The following is a 20558-nucleotide window of genomic DNA, read 5'->3' on the forward strand; positions in this document are numbered from 1 at the left end:
CGGAGGGAGGAGAAGCCCGCAGCAGCCACTTCCCAACTTTCCAAACTTCCCAGCGCAACTTTTTCCTCTCCTCCCCTGCCCGCGCCTCCTCCTCCCCCTTCCCCTTCCCCTCTCCAGCTCCCCGCCGGGCCGCAGCTTCAGCGCGCGGCCGCCAGAGGGCGACCGGGCCGAGGCCCGAAGGGCCAACTTCAATCCGGCTGCGCGTTGGATGCGGACTGGCCCGGCAGCGACAAAGGTGGGGAGATGGACCAGACAGGTCCTGGAGGAGTGAACAGCGAGAGAGGAGAAAGGCAGGCGTGGACAAGCGCTCCCAGACTGGCTGCAAGGCAGCACTCAAAAGAAACCCAGGGAAGCTGGTATTTACAACTTTTTATCAAGTCCCTGTTCCCAAAGCCGGCATGCGGTTTAGTAGGTGTTCTGCAGACACTAGGTGCATTAAAACAAAACAACAAAATAATCTTCCTCAGAATTCCTTGAGACTTACCATTTAAATAATCTATTTCTTTGGACCACACAGGATCCTGGTGAGGGGTCCTGGAAGGGCAAGGATTCATATCCCAGTTCCTTAGACCATAAGAATTGAAAGAGCCCTTAAAACCAGCTTCCTTCTGTTCTGGAGAGGCAAATGAAACTTACAGAAGACCAAGAGGCAAGATCCAAGCTTCTGGACCGTTTCCAGCCAATGGGGAAACTGAGTCATGGACACCACCGCTTACTTGTGTTGCGAAGAGTTCACTGACTCTTCCTATACTGATGATAGAGACTGAAGGATGAACGAGGTAGGATTGTTAGAGCCCACAGCCCACAGAGGCGGGTAGACGGGGACAAACATGCAAAGAGGTGATTCAAATATAGACGATGAGTGCCAGGAGAGACGGAAGCACAGAGAAATAGGAACAGAGAGGAAAGTCTCCTCACATAGCCCTGGGGCCCAGGGAAGACTCCCAGGAGTGATCCTGAAGGATAAGTCAGGGGCAGCTGAGTAAAGGAGCAGCTGCCAGGGCGGAGAGGTGAGAGAGTGCGGGAGCCTGCAGGGTTCTGCTAGCAGTTAGGCATGGCTGGAGCAGAAACCCAGCAGCAGGAGCTGAAGTTGTGTCTTCTGGACTGGCTGGAGTGTTTGTACTTTATAGGTACTAGGTGATGGGGAATCGTTGCAAGATTTGAAGTAGAGGGTGGCTGGAGCCTTTTAGGAGCCCTGGTTTGGAGGGGCAAGCTGGAAGCAGAGACCAGTGGGGAGATGGGCAGTCAGTGGAGAGGTCCCGGACTCCCAGGTCTCCCAACCCCCCCATTCAAGTCTTCAGGCAGCAGATGGAGCAACTGGAGAATGGCCACTGGAGAAGCTGGGCAAGGATGACCAGCTGGGCTGCAGGGGCTGAAAGGCTTCCAGAGCCTGCAACCTGGGTCTTTGAGGGGAACACGGAAGGAAAGGAGAGGATACCAGAGACTTTCAGGCTGACCCTGAGATTGCCATTTCTGCAGGTCAGAAATAATGACTGTGGGTAGTTTCATCTGGTTCCACCTGCTGGGTGTCCGCGCCACCTCGACTCTTTGCTATGCACACTTCTGGTGACAGATGCAGATCAGGCCAGAGGGCCCAGATGGTGCAAGAGAACAGCGCGGCTCCGTGCTTCCAACACACAGCGCTCTGAGAACTGCAGCTGTGACCAAAGAGAAGTCCTTTAAAGAGCCTCCACTCCTCAAGGCTCCAAAACTCCCTACAGAGCCACCACTCCCCATGATGGGGACGAGGTGAAAAGCTTGGGAGGTGGGAGGAGAATTTAACTCCACTGAGTGGGAGTGTAATGGTCTTCACGGGGAACTAGAACATAAAGGAGACAGTGGGTAAGAAAGGACCTGATCAAATTAAAAACTAATCCGTGTGATCAAAGTGATGGTGCACGTGACTATGTGTATGATTTTTAAAATGTTGCAGGCCTTGTTTCCTAAAGTTATAAATGTTTCATCGACTGAATTTCACAAGTGCCAGCTATGACTTCCTCCTCCGTGGTCCTTTCCTATGGCTGTGTGACCACTGTCCAAACAGTTAACCTGTCTGTGCCTCTCTTGCTTCATCTAGCTTCCTGTCCTCACTATTTTTTCTGAGTCAGTGTGTGCAATAATCCTTAGAATCTCCACCGGTGTGGTTACCGATATTGTTAATGAGATGCAAGAACAAACAGGTTTTTCCACTCGTGGGTACATGACACCCAAGAGAACTGAAAGCATCTGTCCACACAAAAACTTGTACACAAATGTGGATAGCAGCACTATTCAAAATAGCTAAAGGGGAGAGCCAACCCAAATGTCCAGCAACTGATGAATGCATATATAAAATGTGGTATATTCATGTGATGGAATACTATTTGGCCATGAAAAATAATGAAGTGCCGACACATGCCACAATATGGCTCAATCTTGAAAAGATTATGCTAAATAAAAGAAGCCAGTTACAAAAGGACATATATAATATGATTCCATTTATATGAAATGTCAAGAATAGGCAAACGTATAGAGGCAGACAGGCGATCAGTGGTTGCTTAGGGCCAGGAGGAATGGAGAGATTGGGGGACCATGGCTAAAGGGGATTGCATTTTTGGGGGTAATAATGAAAATATTCTAAGTTGATTGTGGTGATGGTTACACAGCTCTGTGAATATACTAAAAAAACATTAAATTGTATAGTTTAAATGGTTGAATTGTATGGTATGCGAATTATATTTCCATAAAGTTGTTACCCCCAAAAAAGAACAAACATGTTTGAGGCCCCTGGAGAGGGTACTCCCCAAGAACAAGGGTTTCTGTGTTTTCAAAGAATTTTTTCTCCCACCTAGTATTATATCAAGAGCAGCCCCTGACGAGCAGTCTTAAAGTCCTAGAGACTCCCCGTGCTTCTGCTAACAGCTTCCTGAGCGGCTTCTGGTAGTTCAGCTGTCCTGGCTGGACCTCAGTTGCCCTGTCATCAGATGAACAGCTCAGGGAGCAGATACCCTTAAGGTCTTCTGCCCTCAACACTACAGTCCAGAGTTCCACGGCCTCCGCCTGCCCAGGGGCCTGTAGGCAGGATGGGAAGGGGCACAGGGCTCAGGAGGCAGGCGGTGAACTCAAACGCCTGTCTCCTCTCTCGGATCACATCCGGCCCACTTTCCTTTTACTGCATTTTAATTAAGTTGTTCAATCAGACGGGTACCAGGAATCTGTAGGCCGTAACAGCCGGGACAGGAACAGAAGCCTTGTTGCGGAACTAAACCAACAAAGTCTGCCTCTTGGGCAGATCCAGGAGCCCTGGTCCTGCCGAAGGGCATCTCTCAGGCAGGGAGATGAGGGGCTCCCCTGCTATGCTGGACCAAAGGAGAAGCTTTGCTTTGGGCCTGAAGGCTGCCTTCTCGACCGGCCATAGCCTGGGCTGTGGGCCGCACTGGTATTTTCCAGTGGACCTGGCCTGGCCTGACTCCGAGCTTCAACTCCTATCCCAGATGTGCCAACCTCCCACCCAACCCCAGGCTCTGTCTTTCCCCCGCTCCCCCGGTCTTAGTGGGTTAGAAATTCATCCTTGATGGTTGAAGGTCATGATGTCCTTGGGGGGTGGGAAAGAAGGGAAGAGGATTCTAGGGCCGTGCAGAGGTCAGTAGTGCTTAACACAGTCTAGAGTGATGGAGAGAACCGGAAAAGAAGGCATATGCTGAGATGATCCCTAAAAGGACATTCCCTTACAAGAGTGGGGAAACACACACGCCATCATAGAAGTACAACAGAGGATTAGGCTTGCCATACAAGATGGTATTTGTTAAAAACAGAAAGTTCTACTAGATCCAGCCCAATGGGGGAGGAGGACACAGAGGAATCAGCCCAGGAGTCTGTCCTCAGTGAGCTTGCCACCCAGAGAATGAGACAGAGGTACCCACAAACAGGGTGCTTTGGGATACAGATGGGGGGTGGGGGAGAGCAGCAACCTTAGGAGAGAAGAAAGTGGGGCTTAGGAGAGAGAAGTTCAGCAAAGGCCTTTGCCAAGAAGGTGACGTTTGAGTTGGTCTCTAGGGATGAGCAGGACTTGGACAGGGAGTGTGAGGAAAGGAAGGTCGCTTCAGACAGTGGGAACAGGGTGTGCAAAGGCAGGGAGTTGTGTCTGGCCTACTGGGAGCTCTGTAAACAATGATGGGGGAGCTAGAACGTGAGAGCTATTGGGGAAGATCAGAAATAAGACTACTGAGAAGGGCCATGCATGACCCTTAGAAAGCCCTTCATCTTGCCCTTCAGAGGATATAATCGTCTTAGCTTGCTCTCCATAAATGGTGCTGATGGAGCGTGGCTGGCATATCAGTTTCCAGACGAGGCGTGTTCACAGCCTGATGTGTGCAGCCATCAGTGATAGAACAGTGATATGCACTGACTCTGCCAACTCACAAATACTTATGGGGCCCCATGTGTATTGTAGTGTCTAGGCCTGAAGGAATACAATCCTGACCTCTGCCTACTTGCAGTTATTGAACAATATTCAGGTGACTAGTTAAAATGCATTTCAGTGCCAGGTGAATCATGCAGTATCATAAAAGTCCTGGAGAAGCCAGTGAGAGCTGGACAAGGGCATTAATCCGGGAGGAGTGGGATTTGAATTTGGCTGTGCAGGAAAGTAGGATTTAAATAGGTGGAAAGAGACTTGCTTGCAATCCAGTGAAGGGGAATGATGAAAACCAAGGGGTAGAGGTGGGTCAGGACCTAGGAAATTCTGACTGAAGAAGAGGGGTGATATTAAGAATGGGCTGGAGTGAGGCGAGGTGGCACGGGCCAGGTGTTGGCAAGTGAAGGAGGAACGGGAACTGGGGATTATCTTAGACCAATTTGGTGCCAGACCCTTTAGGTAAAGGATCTCAGCAACACCGTGGGACATATATTTTTACCCCCTTTTTATTTATTTATTTGTTTGTTTGGTTGGTTGTTTGTGCCCAGTCTTAGTTGCGGCAGGCAGACCCCTTAGTTGTGGCTCACAGGCTCCTTAGTTGCGGCATGCACGTGGGATCTAGTTCCCTGACCAGGGATCAAACCCGGGCCCCCTGCGTTGGGAGCCCGGAGTCTTCTCCACTGCGCCACCAGGGAAGTCCCTTTACCCCCATTTTAAAAATGAGGCAACTGAGTCTCAGAGGGGACACACGGCATACTCAAACTACACAGCTGATACTTAGAAGGCCTGGGTTGTCTATTTCTTCCTACTAAACCACTTGCTTCCTTTAAGACACCAGTGGGAAGGTGGCGCAGGTTGTATGGGCCAGACTGGGTGCGTCTTGGGAACAGACACACACACACACACACACGCAACCACCGGGGGACACATTCACACCACATATGGCACATCCTGGGCTGTCTCTCCCAATCTAATTAGGACAGTGGGACGTTTGTCATTTAGGGGACTTTTGCCTTTCACTTTAGCCCAAGCTGTGTGAGGCTCTGTTCCTCCATTTAGGCGTTAGTAGAAGTACGGAAAGGGAAAAAAGAAATGTGATGCTTGAAACAAAATACCCCATCGAGCTGACCACTAAATAGCATTTAGGCCCCAAGTATACACACAGCTGCTTTATGTAATGAAGGCTGTGGACCATGTTCCTGGATATAAAATAACAAACCACATATAACGTTTTTCATGGCTGTGTAATTAGCACGGATCTGTGAGTGTGTGAGCCGAGCAGGCTGAGGGAAGGGGGGCTTGGACCTCTAGCACAGCGAGCTGGAGGGAAGAGCATGTGCTGTTGGGCCAGGAAGATGGGAGTTTGAATCCTTGCTCCCCACTTAGTAGCCCTAAGATCTTGGGCAACTTATTAAAACTCTGAACTTTCAATTTCATATCTGTCAATAGGAGTAAAAGTATATGCCTTATAACAAATGGCTTGGCCCTTCCTGCCCCCACAGGAACATTTGGCAAGACATTTTTGGTTATCGTAATTGGGAATGTGCTACTGGCATAACACCTAAGGGCCCAGTGGGCAGAGGCCGGGATGCGGTTATGACGCACAGAACGGTTCCTACAACAAAGAATGGTCGTACCTAAAATACCAGTCGTACTGAGATTGAGAAATCCTGTCCTACAGAGTTGCTGTTTCGAGGCTATAATCATCACTAACTTTTATTGAGCATTTACTGGGTGCTCAGCACTGTTCTATCACTTTATTTAAATGTGCTGCCTCTTACCTGTTCATAGTAAATCGATGAGGGAGGTACTATCGTTAACCTCACTTTACAGATCAGGAAACTGAGGCCCCAAACTTGCCCAAAGTCCCCCAGCCAGTGAGCGGTGGAGCCAGGTCTGAACCCAGAGGGTGTCACAAGCTGGACAGCACTCACGTGACTGCTTCAGTGCCTGGCGCGTGGCAGTGATGGTAAAGTGGGTGAGAGCACTCGCTCATTTGTTAATGTGGCACATTTGTTTTGAGAGTAGAATTGATGCTAAAGAATTGGTGAACAAATAGGCAGGGATATGTCCACACAGGCCTTACTTTCTAGTTCATGAAGAAAAATAATAAAGAGATAAGCCAGACCAGTGGTAGAGAGGGTCTGGTGGATGCTAAGGAGTCTACCAGGAGAGGATCTGGGGGAAGAGCATTCCCAGAAGAGGGACTAACCTCGGCAAAGCCTGGAGGGAGGGACCACCTTGGTGTGTTCAGGAAACAAGAGAAAATTCCAGCAAAGCCTGCCTCTTAGGGCACAGGGGGGAAATTCTAAGAGATTGCATTGGGGAGATGGGAGGGGCCAGGTGAAGTAAGGGTTTGAAGGTCAAAGTGAGGAATTGAATTCCAGCTTTACTAAGAAGCCTTAGGAGGGTTTTAAAGAAAAGTAACACAATTTGATTTACATTTTTAAAAGCTGATGCAGACTTCGGTGTGGAGGTTGGCGAGCTGGAAAGTGAGGATTTCGAGGAGCCCAGTAAGGGCACCAGGGCAGTAATCGGGGTGAGGATGGCAGTGACTCCATCCGGGGTGCTTGTAGTGAAACTGGAGGAAAGTGAGCAGATTTGGGCGGAGGACAGAGAGGGAGGAGAGGAGGTGGACATGGCCAGTTCAGGCAACTCTTTCTCGGGTTACTGTGGGAAAGAAATAGAGTGGTGTAAGAACGCGGGTCAGTGGAGAGACTTAACATTACGGCCATATAGTGTCTGTATGCCGATGTGAAGGATCCGGCAGAGAGAAAGGAGTTTATGATCCCAGAGCGAGAGGGGCTCTGTGGAGACGCCCTTGAGAAGTACTAGAGAAAGCAAGAGGCTTGCGATCTAGAGACGATGGAGGGGCTTATCCTTGTTAGGACAGTTCAATCTGTTATTATAGGAGCTCGGGCAGCAAGTATGTGAATGTTGTAATAGTTGAGAAAGCTGTTCTGAAATACTTATTTCTACTTTCTCAGAGAGAAACACCAGTGCCCTAACCTGGGCCATTGGTCAGTCCCAGCCCTGACCACCAGTCCAGACAGAGCTCTGGCCCATAGACTGGATATCTATTCCACACAACCATCTCCTTTTGTTCATAAGGGAGACCTTGGGAATGACCATGGATGACTCAATGTAACCCATCTTAACAGCTGAAAAGGCAAATTGAAGCCAAGTTCTGCAGCACCAGGACAGATCAAAAGATGAGGGCTGCCTTCAAGACAGTATCCAGAAGGGGAGTCCCCAGGACCTGTGAGAGGAGAGGCTTGTTAACAGTAGAACCATTTGTGGGGAGTGTCTTAATGGGAGGAGAGCCAAGAGGCCATCAGCATGGGTCAAAATTTGGGCTTCATTAGAATGAGAGGCCCAGACTGATACAGGATGGAGAAATACTGAGACTGTCAACAAGGACTCAGCAGAGTGAAGTGTAAGTGGGGTTATTGGTGATTCAACTAAATCTGGGAATGCTGGGTGCTTTTGTAGGTTTTCCCTTTTATATGGGTCCTTGTAGGACCAATGTCATTTGTGCAATTAGATTTATATATTTATATGGTAATTAAGAGTTTAGAACCTTAAAATATATGCTGTATAAGAAAAAGCTTCACAACTCTTAGCCTAATCCCTCAGACCTCAGTTTCCTCATTTGTGAGGTAAGAGCGGTAGTAATGCACAACTCACAAGATGGTGGATGTGAAAGCACTTTGTGTACTGCAAAGGGCATGAATATTACTTTTATGATCGTTATTAATGACATTGATAAAAAGAGGCCTCAAAAATATCTCCTCTCCCTCGATAAGCATTTTTATGCTCTTCTGAGAAGTTATGAAAGAGCACAAGTCATCTGCAACACGGATGCCTTATGCGAGAGGTCATGAGCGTCCAGGGCGTGGTGGCACTCAGAGCCACTGCACTGAGCATTTGGGCAGGTCATGTCTTGCACAAGGGCACTCTCCTGAAGAGGTAAGTGGGCAGTGAAATCCAGGGGCAAGGGGCTGCATCTCTGTTTGAATTCCACAAGGCACGGTACAGGCTCGGAGTGGCTCTGATGACACCCACCTGAACACTTCCTAAAATATTTCGGCATGCTTGGCCTTAACGTACCAAATTCAGTGATGGGGAATCAGCTGACTTTCTGCCTTCAGCTACTGACATTTTCATGTGACTTTCCAATCTGTATCTCCAGATACAGAGGGTCTCTCCTCTACTTGAGTGCCCTGTTTTTCTCTCAAACTCATCACATCCAAATTCAAACCTCCATTCTTCTCAATTCAGGGTTTGGGCTGGAATCTCTACTTCTCACATTTTATGTTTGAAAGCCTTTCCATTAATCTTATTTGGATATTGCTTGTGACATTTCGTGACAAGAAGCTTACTGCCTTCTGAAATAGCCAACTCTACCTTTAAGCATCTCTTAACATTTAGAAACTTCTATGTATTGAGCCTGCACCTGCCCACCTTCATCTTTTACTAACTAGTTGCTGGTACCCACGCTTGGGATCACACAGAACGTCTTCTCCATTTTCTTAATAACAGCGATTTATAGATTGACAGGGATTAAGTTACCCTGTGTCTTATTTTCTCTCTTCCATTCCTTCTAGAAAAGGTTTTGCTTCTTTCCACTCTCCTGATCTTCATTTATAAAATTCCTGTGTCTAACGGAAGCAGCCTAAATATCCATCAACGGATGAATGGATAAAGAAGATGTGGTATACATATACACAGTGGAATATTACTCAGCCATAAAAAAGAATGAAACAATGCCAAGTTCTTAAGAGGGTCAATTACAAGGAATATCACATATACAGGGAAAGGGTAGGTTTAGATAGAAGCTTCATGAGGATGGAGACCAATGGAAGTGTTTTTCATTTAACGTTGTGCATTGCTCATATTCATAACAGCTGGTCCTACTAGCTGCTGTGACTAACTGATGACATTGGAGCACTTTCTCTGTGCCAGGCGTTTGGCCACGTGTAGAGTTAGAAGAGTTCCAGTTGTTCTGCCTCCTCATGAACACTTGGTCTTGTCCATTTTTGTAATTATAGTCATGCTAGTGGGTATGAAGTGGTATCTCACTGCGGTTTCAATTTGCATCTCTTTAATGACTAATGATGTTAAGCATCTTTTCCTGTGCTTATTTGACATTCTTATACCTTCTTTAGTGAATCATTTGTTGACCTGTTTTGCTCATTTATACCAGGCTGTTTGGCTTTTTACTGAGATGTGTTAGTTCTTTAAATATTCTGCTTTCCAGTCTTTTGTGAAACAGTTTTGCAAATATTTTCTCTCAGTACATGGCTTGTATTTTCGTTTTCTTAATAGTATCTTTTGAAGAGCAAATTTTGAAGAAATCCAAGTTATCAATTTTTTTGTTTTATACTTTGTGCTTTTAGTGTCTTATTTAAGAAATCTTGGCCTAAGCCATGGTCATTAAGATTTTCTCTCCTTTGTTTTCTTCTAGAAGTTTTATAGTTTTAGGTTTTACACTTAGGTCAGTGATCCATATTTAGTTGAATTTTTTTGAAGTGTGAGGTAAGGATCAAGGGCTTCTTTTTCTTCTTTTTTTCCCCTTCTTTTTAGAAATGGATATCCACTGTTCCAGCACCACTTGTTGAAAAAATCATCCTTTCTATATTGAATTGCCTTGGCACCTTTATCAAAAATCATTGTTTATTTATGCATGGGCCTATATTTGGACTCTGTTCTGTTCTGTTGATATAGATATCTATATTTATAGGAACGCCATACTGTCTTTATTACTATAGATTTATAATTAGTCATGAAACCGGGCAGTGTAAGTCTTTGTCCTTCATATTCATGTTTGTTTGGCTACCTTAAGTCATTTGTGTTTTCATACAAACTTTAGAATCAGGTTGTCAATGTTTGCACAAAGGCTCGCTGAGATTTGGACTGAGATTGCAATGATTCTCTAGATTTACACCTTAATAATACTGTCTTATGATCCACAAGCATGGCTAATCTCTCTTTAGTTTTTCTTTAACTTCCCCTCAGCAATCTTTTGAGATTTTCAGTGTATACCACCTGCATATCTTTTGTAAAATTTTCCCCTAAGTACTTCATAATTTTTGATTCTCTTATAAATAGCCTTTAAAATTTTTCAGTTTATGACTGCACTTTCCAAGTGTATAAAATACAATTCTATTTTGTATATTGTTCTTATTTCCCATAACATTGCATTTTCTATATCTATTGAAATGATCATATGGATCTGTGATGATATCCCCTCTCAATGGCCAAACTCATCTGGGAATCACAGGGCAAGGGAGTATCATTGATGAAATGCAGGGAAGCCAGCCTCTCAGAGCAAGAGTAGAGTAGAGAAAGGTGGGAAAAGGATCTGGAAGGGCAAACCAGCACAACACATGTGCGTGTGTGAGGGGATGTGCCTCTGAGTTCTCTATTCTATACCAATGGCGTATCTGTTCATCTGTTCTTATGCCAGTACTGTGAAGCATTAATACCATGATTTTGTATCATGTCAGTACCTGGAAAGGTGAGTTCTTCTCTCTTCATTTTTCTTTTTTCAATATTTAAAGCTTCTAGGTTAAATATATTTGTATTCCTCCATGTACATTTTAGAGTAAGTAGATTGAGTTCTCAAAAAATCAACTGGAATTTTGATTGGCCTTGTATTAAATGTTTATATTGATTTCAGAGAAGAGATATGTTTTAATATTAAGTCAGCCTGTCTAAGAGCAGTAATGTGTCTCTGCTTATGCAGATAATCTTCTGTGTCCTATGTTAGTGTTATACTCTTTTACGTAGTGGTCCATTGTATTCTTGGTTAAATTAATTCCTGGGTACTTCCTGTGTTGCTGCTACAACGAATGGTGCAAATATTTAGTGAGTGCCTTCTATGTGCAGGCCCTGTTTTGGATGCTACGGATACAGTAGTGAACATGACCTTGTCCCTGGTCTCATGGAGGTGACACTACAAAAACAGACATCACACGTGTAAACAGACAAATATATGGCCACACATTGTGAAGAGCTGAAGCAAAGGCCCAGCTTTCCACCCTGGCCCTCTGCCTTCCCAGTCATTTCTCAGTGCTCTGTGTCACTGCTCTTACAAAGATCCCAGCTAGATGTCAGGAAAGCAGGATTTCCAGCTCCAGATCTGATTCTATCTAGCCAGTTTGTTCATCTTTAGAATGAAGAGTTGCACTACACAACCTTTTAGGACTCTTCCAGCTCTATACATCTTCTTTTGTTTCTTCCTCCTCTCCCTCTCTTGTTCTTTCTCTCTCTTTCTTTCTCTTTTTCCCTCCCCACCCCCCATCTTTCCTTCTTTCCTTCCTTCTTTCTTCCATGATTGAGTATGAAGGGAAGAATAGTATTACCTTGGGAAGAGAAACTGCTTAATTTTCTTAAAACTGTCTAGTTTTAAGTTCTGTTGAGATGCTCAGGCCAAATGCCCACAGTAGAACATGCAGGTGTGGCTCTTAGGAGTAGAGTCCATGCTAGAGATGGACACTTGAGAGATACACTAAAAGTCGTTATGTGAGTAAGGCCGCTTAGAGAGTGTATAAAATAAGAAAAGAGGAGGATTAAGAATAGAAACCAAGGACTGAGGCATTGAAAGTAAAATTAGAGAGAGGAAAGGTCTTTCAGAGGAAAATTGCCTTAGCTTTACTTTTCTAAGACAAAGGTTTTTAATCTCCTATGAAGACACTGGAAGGAAGTTTGATCATTCATGATCAATCTTTTAGAATCCTTTTTACATCATCCTCACTCTGGAATAAAACTGGTCAAACTGGTGGCCTTCTATGATTCGAAAGTATAGCACTTACTTCTAATGATTTTGTTAACAAGATGTTGGAGCAAGCCACCTCATTGCTCATTGCCTCAGTTTCCTCATCTAAAAAATGGGCATGACAAGGCCTGTTTGATGAGGCTGTGGTGAATGTGAAATTTGAGTCTAGGAAAGGAGGAAATGTCTGTAGAATTAGGAAATATTAGTGTAACCATTCTCTGTGATAACACCAAGGGTTAAATTTGCTTTCTGTCTTTGACCCTTTTTTTTTCCCCATCCAGTGGTTAACGTTTTTGTAAACTAGTGTTCGTTCCATTCTCACATATCTTTTCCTTCTGTCTCAGCTCTTCTGGGCTCCCCACACCCAGCAGTTGGGAGATCAGAAAGACACCATCTGCTGCTTAATAAACAGACATGTATTCGTTTATAAGCTGATTGGATCAGGGTGTCTTGAAGTCCGTGTTCTAAACGTTCATACATTCCATCACTTATCTAAGGTCACACCCAGAGGCTCTGTGGCTGGGATGAATCACAGCTGAGCTGACCATCCTTCCTGGAATCCGTGGGCTGCAACGGACGTGAGTTTAGCCAAAGTGGACACCTGCCACCTACTCGGAACAGAAATGACCCCTGGGCATCACATCTTAACCGAGTCCTCTTAGAGCCCTGATCAGCAAGCGCTGAGGATCATGGATGGAGCTTCTATTGAGTATCTTCTGCATGCTCGGTGCTGGGGTGCGGGCTGTTGCTGGGGGGGTGGAATTAGCATAATCAAGAGACCTGGAGCTCCTCAGAAGGAAAGAGGATAGCAGGGGATGGCGACAGGTTTGGGACAGAAATTGAACGCATTTCACAGGCAGCTTGTAATTTATCTAGACCAGATTGGGATCTAGCAACCCATAATTTCCCCCAGACGAATTAATACACTGCCTAAAGATCCAGAAACCTCTTTAGTGTCTCTGAGCTTATTGACTTCCGTTGGCTCCCCTCTTGCCCTGAAGTGTGTTTACTTCTCTGGGAGTCTCCGGCTCTCGTGTTCACAGGGCTTGGCGAGGGCCTTGGCCTGTCCTCCTCCAAGTGGAGATGAAGAGCTGCAGACTTCTCTGGGCTCCACAGCCATCTTCCTCGCATTCCTTATGCCCCAGCTGAATATCCCAGAGACATTAATAGATGAAGGGGAGATCGTTTGCTTTTTTTTAAAGAAGAGATGTTGGAGAAACAGAATGAAGGCGCAAAGCCCAAAGGACTCAGTCATCCCACCACCCAAAAGTTTACAAGAGCAAAAAAATCCTATTGTGAGAAAGGCACCCACAGGCCCATCGGTTTGCGTGGTACCGCCATTTTTCAGAAAGGTGCTCAGACCTCCCAATTTCAAAGCGCTTACCCAAAGTCTTATAAAAGTCCCTGGCAGAATTGAGAGTAAAATTCATGTGTCTTTCCCCCAGTCTGAGCTTCCACTGCGTACTGCAGGGAGGACTTAGGACAGCCGAAGAAGGAGGCTGTCACAAGAGTGGCCCAGTGTGGGCGGTCCAGGACAGAGCCCGGAGCCCGCGGTCACCGTGCCAGGGCCTGCACGTCACTCACGGGTCGCTCAGGCCGGTCCTGCCTTGCTTTCTGTCTTAGTCTCTTCTCCTAGGAGGTTGGGCTTTTCAGATGTGCTCCCCTCGACACAGCAGGGCTGATCTGGTGGCAGGGGCAGAGGCACCCAGGGCTGTGTCTGTTGGGATGTCTCACCTCTCCGGGCCCACTCTGAGCTGCACACCCACCACCAAAACAGGGTCTGAAAGCCAGCAGGAGGTGAGTGGATATTGGTACTAGAGATGGAATGTGGACTCACAGTCAGACAGATTGAAATTCAGGACCCAAATCTACCAATGCTTAGTTGTACCAGATTACACAAGCCATTTTCTGAGCCTCAGTTTCTGAATTTGATTTTGGCACCAACCCAGGCGAAGAACGCATATTAGAAAAATAAGAAGCAGAGAGGTGGAACGGCGGCCCCAGTGTAACACTGATCATATGAGGGGGTAGGTCCTGGCCGAGTTAGCCCACATCCATGCCAGGCACTATGCGTTAGTCCTCACTCCAGCTCTGGGAGGGAGGTACCATGCTTATCCCATTTTATGGATGAGGAAACTTATATGTTCCTCACAAGTTCCCTGAGGCAGGTGAAGAAATTCTTCCCACTTTGTAGGGGAGAAGCTGAGGCGCAGAGAGGATGATACGTAGTGCGCCCGGGTCACCCAGTAAGGAGTTGCTGGAGGAGCAGAGTCTGAGTCCAGGTCTCCAGGCTCCCAGCTCAAGGGTCTCTCACCGCCCACACTTGCTGGGTCCCACCAAGCCCCAGGGAGGGCATCCCGCCCTGGCATGTGGTCTCCTTGGCCAGCTTTGCCCCTCTTGCCTGGGAAGCACTGCCCTCATCCCCTGCCAGACAGACTTGTTGCCCAACTTGTGGGCAGGACCCAAGCCTGGCAGCCTTTGGTGGTCATCCCAGTCGAGCTGCTCTTTCCCGCGCCGAGTGTAGCACACAGCACGACTTCATCATCCAAATATGTCCTGCCAGACAGCTTCAGCTGCTGGCCGGCAGGGCACTTGGCGGCCCGAGAGAGCTTGGCACTAATTGGACCCAGCGGACGTAAATCAGGCCTCTCGTTGAGAGGAAGTCCAGCCGTTCCCTGGCAGGCAAGGGGTGAGAGGTCAGAAGGCTGGTAGGATGAGAATCTCCCACTAAAAGGGGTTGAGTCCACAAGGGCCCAGTGACCTTAGCAAGTGTCCTGAACCCTCTGGTGTCTCCATCCATCTGAAGTTAAGAGGTTGTACCCAATGATCTCTGATAGTTCATGCCAGAGTGTAGAGCAGTCCTGTTGCGCGCACGCGCGTGCGTGCGTGCGTGTGTGTGTGTGTGTGACATCTTTCCTTTCTGCTTGGAGCACCATCAGGGATAAATCTCATTATATCCTGTGGAGCGAAGGGCTGAGTGCTTTCACCTGACTCGGGGGAGGTAAGAGAAATTCCTTCCCATGAACGCAAGATGTCCCAAGGGCTTTCTATGTCCAGAACCTTTGTGGCAGAAGGCTTGGATACACCTGGAAACAGAGCAAGGCCCTCTAGGAAGGGAGGGCTTCCCAGCTAAGCTGGGTGGCTCACCGACAGGAGGGTGGGAGGTTGCTGTCAGGATCTGTCTTAAGAGCAGACTTGAGCTGGAAGCAATCTGTGGTCAGCTGTGCCGAGATGAAGCTGGAAAATGGTGGGTCAGGTTTGAAGACAAATTATAACAACTCTACAACCTGTGATTTTGCCAAGCACACACGTGCTTAACCAGCCATGCAGTCACTAGTGCATCTACTCACATGCTCAGTGTTTAGGAAGCACCCACCATGTGCTGGGTGCTGTGCTGGGCACTGGGAATGTCGACGAATCGGGCTCCACTGCTGCCTTCTTCAAAGTCACAGTCTACAGGGAAGGACGCGCATCGGAAAAATTGATGACAAGATAGTGTGATGAGTCCTTTACCGAAGATATGTCCACACTCCTCTGAACGCAGAAGAGGGCGTTAGGGACTCTGACTTCGCAGGGGTGGGGGTGGTGGAGGGGGCAGACAGGCTGCCCAAGAGAAGGTGGCATCAGCAGCGACTTGGAGAGTAAGTTCAAAGCCCTGGAGGGGAGAGTTAGAGGAGGGGAGAGAGCATGAGCAAAGCTGAACAGAAGTACCAAAGGGATGCTGTGATCAGAGGCCAGCAGAATTCCATGTAGCCTGAGGGAGGATGGATGCTCGATGGAGGGTAGGGGTGGAATAAAGGCCAGAATTAAGGCTGAGGCCTGGCCAACTCAAACCATGCCCCAGCTGGGGAGGGGAGGACCTTAGTTTGTTCCAGTATGTGTCTTTTTTAAACAGCTGTTCCTAACCCTGCCTGTGCATCAGAAACACCTAGAGAGATTTTATACAATACAAATGGTCCACACCCTTGAGATCCAGACTTAGCTGGCCTGCTGATTCTAAGGTAGCTAGCGGAGCAGCCTAGCATTTCTTAAAAGCGTAAGACGCTGATAAGCGCAATGGAGGAAAAGAAAGCAGAAAAGGGGGTCAGAGAATGCTGAGGGAGGAAGGTGGCACAACCTTAAACAGTGTTTTAAAGAGAAGACCTGAAGGAGGAAGCCGTGGGAAAATCTGGAGAAAGACCCCTCCAGGTGGAGCAAACAGCAGGTGCAAAGGCCATGAGGCAGGGCTGACTTGTCTTAAAGGAAGAACAACGAAGTCGGTGTTGCTGGAATGTAGATGAGGTCAGAGAGATAATGGGGGCAGGTGGGTTGTGTTGGGCGTATACTCTGGCCTTTTTGAACTATTGATTTAGTCCATCTCATCCATCATCTGGTGAGGAAACTGGTGTGGAGAAGTGCCACTTTACTAGATACGTCTTTTCTGCATCCCTCTTTCACACGAGACTCTGAACTAGGCTGTGTGTCTGGGTGGTGTAGAGGAGCACATTGCCGAGTAGAATACAGGCTCTATTTCCCCAAAGATCCCAGTCCGGGAGGAGAGGCCCAGGCCCATGCAACCCTTTCCAGCAGAAGGCAGATTTCAATCCATGCTGCTATCCTGATTTCAACTGGAGCAGAAATATCGTCACAGTTCAAGGTGGTCTTAGAGAGAGGGGGCACGTGAAGGGTGGGTAGTGCTGCAGCAGGCACAGCAGGAAGCTCTTGCCCGACGAAACAGGACAAGTGCATGGCCGAGATGGAGCCGGAATGGATGTCCGTGCTTTGGGGGAGGCAGCTTGAGAGCGTGGAGTCAGTAAGTCCCAGGTTTCAAGTCTGCTCAGCCTTGAAATTTGAGACCAACTGGTTGCACATGGCTTTACGTCTTTGTGTCTCCCTGGTCTCAATTTTCCCATCTTTTCCATGGAGTTAATCCTGTCTCTGAAGATTGGCTGTGAAAATTGGTGAAGTCATGCGTGTGCACGTGTCTACCAGCTCAGGGCCTGGTGGGGAGCGAGTCTCGGGAAGTATCACGTGGTCCCTGTTAATGGTGAGAGCCTCTTCTCTTTGGCTGCACTGGTCTGATTCCATCAACTGTAGTGGGGGGGGAAGAAAGCCAGGTGGCGGGGGCAGGAGAGCACAGTTTGGTTGTTTTCCTCTCCACATCCAACACCTCTTTCTGGCTTTATGGAAGCCATTATGGGCAAGGCGCCACCCGGCAGTACCCATGGCGATTCCCATTGCCCATCCCATTGACCATTGTGCTCCATATGTCAACCACCCCAGAGCTGCCATCCTTATTATTATTGCCTTATTTCGTGGGGTGGGGGCATGGGGAGGGGACAGCAACATCAGGGAAGGAACCAGGGCTTCTCTGTGTGTTTTTTCCTCCCTACCATACTGACCTTCACAGCCAGGCCATACGGACCTCGGAGGAACCTAGCACACCAAGGTGAGCTGTGAGCTGTGGAGCAGGTGGTGGAGCTGGGGACCCCCCCCCACCCACAACATCCATCCTAAGTCACATTGGTCATTTGGTCCTGTCCCCGCTGCCCTGCCAGGACTCTCAGCTCTACCCTCTGGCCTAGGCCCCCTTCTAATTTGATTTAGGTTCTGGGGAGAGGGGCTGGACTAGGGCGGGGTAGGCTCACACCTACAGGTTAACGCTCTCTCTCTGCCAAGAAAGGAACATTTCTGAGGCAATCTGTTTAGATGCAAGTTCTTTGTTCTCTTGATGATTCTTTCTTTCAATAAGCGTCTCTCAGGCACCGTTCCCCGATGCTGTATCGTCAGCACTGAGGATAAAGAGGCAAGGCAGACCAAGTCCCTGCCCTGGATATGCTTACCACTTCTCGGGAGGCAGAAAGGGAGACCTGTAATCACTGGGTACGCTGAAGGACGTGAGAAAGATACTTGGGGGATCCAGGGAGCAAGAGATTGATTCTAGCCTGTCTCCAACCGATGGTCATTCACTCATTCATTCATTCACTGAGCCTGGGCCCTGGTGGGGTCCTCAGAACTGGTGTGGGGCTGGGGATGGGCAGGCCCAAATTTAACTTTGAAACAGGCCATTAAAGAGACAGTGTCAGGGAAGTGAGGGGGGTGGGAGCAACCTCTTCAGGAGAGGAGGATTAGAGTAGGGGGCAGGGGGCAGCTCCCCAGATGAGGGGGAATTGACTTCGGCTTTGCAGAAGGGAAGACCTTTGGCTTCTTGGAGATACAAAGATGGGCTCCTGGAGACCCACATTTACCACCTGCTGGGTGTCCTGGGATAGTTCTCATTTAAACTACCTGGGTCCTATTTGAAATATCAATTTGGGACTGGTTGTTTTTTGTTTTTTTTTTTGCGGTACGCGGGCCTCTCACTGTTGTGGCCTTTCCCTTTGCGGAGCACAGGCTCCGGACGCACAGGCTCAGTGGCCATGGCTCATGGGCCCAGCCGCTCCGCGGCATGTGGGATCTTCCCGGACCGGGGCACGAACCCGTGTCCCCTGCATGGACAGGTGGACTCTCAACCACTGCGCCACCAGGGAAGCCTGGGGCTGGTTTTTTTACACATATTTATGTAGTAGTAGTTTCATTAAAGGCTATATGTGCTCACAGACCTTTTATGATGTAATTGCTTTGATCAAACTTTTCAGAGGAATAAATTAATCAAATAAGAATAGGCCATTCCCTATATCACGTGTCTTGATTTCTGGTCCAGAAATATCAGCTCTGTGCTTATATCCACCAGCTGGGGTCTAGTTTGACCTCTTAACCCAACCACAAGGTGTCCTCAGGAAAGGTTCTGCCCTCAGTCAGCTCCCCTGAAGTGGAAGGGGTAGTGGGGAGAAGGAGATGAAGGGATGAGGGCTCCCAGGTCCTCTCATCAGGTGCAAGGTGGGGGAGCGTTAGCACTCCCAGCTTGAAATGACCCTGAGCCCCAAGAAAGGAAGTTCAAGGATAGGGAAGGTGTGGTTATCTTCCTGGTTAAGCACAAGGGATTTTGAATCAGCTCTGTCTTTGGGCTAGTCAATTACCTAATGTACCTGTGCCTGGTGTGTCTTCCGCGGGCTTACTGAGGGCGTCGTATGAGATCATGTAAAGCGCTATCAACTTGTATCTGGCGCTTAGTAAGGTGGCAGGTTTAGTGGTCGTAGCGATAGCACTGGGAGCCTGCAATGGATATGACTTTTGGGACCAGAACCTTCACAGTCCTTGAGATCCTGTTACCACCAGGACAGTTACCCAGCCCTCCCTCACCACTTCTAATTCACACACACCTGAGCAGGTCCCACCAGAGGCCAGAGGTGGAAATGCTCAAAAATCATAAAACAAAAGGATGAAGATGATGACAGACCTAAGGCTGTCACTGTGGGAATCGGGGACCCCCCAGGCCCCCAAAGCCAGCAGTTTCTCTCAGAAGAGCCCAGGGGCTCTGTGCCTTTACGAGGCCCTTTATTCTCCTCTGCATTCTGCTGGTTCTATCCATTACCCCTGAATGGAAATGGAAGCTTAAATTTTCTCTCTTGAAGCCATTAACACTCTGGGCTCTTGACAGGAAACACAGCTCAGCTTTAATTAGCCACAGCAAGCTCCCTGCATGAGCTTCTATCACAGCCCGAGGACTTCAAAGATAAAGGCTTCTCCATTCTCTCTAATCACAGCTATTAATGAGCCAATTAAGGCTTTCTCTGGGGCCAAGGCAAGCAGCTCGCTTAGTACCTTGGGCACACAGCTCTGCCCTGCTGCCAGGAAGCTTGAAAATGCCTGGGACTGGGAGCTCTGGCTCTGTAGCGTATCCGCTGTGGGTCCTCGGATGGAACAAATGTCCTCTATGAGTCACTTTCCACAACAGGGGAGAATAACACTATTTCTTCCAAGGAGCAATTCTTATAACAGGAATAAGTACAGGTCAGTGATTCTCAAATTTTAGCATGCTTCAGCATCACCAGTGTAGGGCGCGGCTGGATAGCCATTGCGCATGCGCTAAGCATGCCGCTACGGCCCATGCACCTAATATGCTAATCCGGTTTTGAAGCAGTGCCCTTTCCAAAGGCCGCCTTGCGAAATGCGATAACCATACGGACGAATCGGGGACTTACACGAGTCCTTAAGCCCTTATATAAGCAGACAGGCTCGAGCGTACGGGGTCTTCCTTCCATCCGCCTGAAACCAAGCTGTACTCCAATAAAGTGTGATGCGAGAAGAATCTAGCGTGTGGTGATTCGTCATTCTGCTGGTCAGAAGCGGCTCGCCGCAAGTGGTGCCGAAACCCGGGAATCTGCGCGCCCCGGATGGAGGACCGATTCAGAACTCGACACACGAAGTGAACCGCCGTTAAGTAGTCCAGTTTAGGTATGTTTTTTGCTGCAATAGAGCCCGAGATTTTTATTTTCGCTTTCGTTCTCTTCGTAGCTGTCG

The 20558-nt window shown here is 47.9% G+C and overlaps 1 long non-coding RNA gene across 1 annotated transcript; it reads left to right on the forward strand.

Moving 5' to 3' along the window:
* Window positions 1-117: 117 nt before the first annotated feature.
* Window positions 118-2577, forward strand: LOC112395880 (uncharacterized). Its single transcript, XR_003002463.1, has 3 exons — window positions 118-356; window positions 518-779; window positions 1480-2577. It is a non-coding gene; the product is annotated as an uncharacterized LOC112395880 (long non-coding RNA).
* The last annotated feature ends 17981 nt before the right edge of the window (window positions 2578-20558 follow it).

This window comes from Neophocaena asiaeorientalis, unplaced genomic scaffold (genome assembly GCF_003031525.2).
Source record: "Neophocaena asiaeorientalis asiaeorientalis breed wild unplaced genomic scaffold, Neophocaena_asiaeorientalis_V1.1 scaffold138, whole genome shotgun sequence".
Taxonomy (NCBI): domain Eukaryota; kingdom Metazoa; phylum Chordata; class Mammalia; order Artiodactyla; family Phocoenidae; genus Neophocaena; species Neophocaena asiaeorientalis.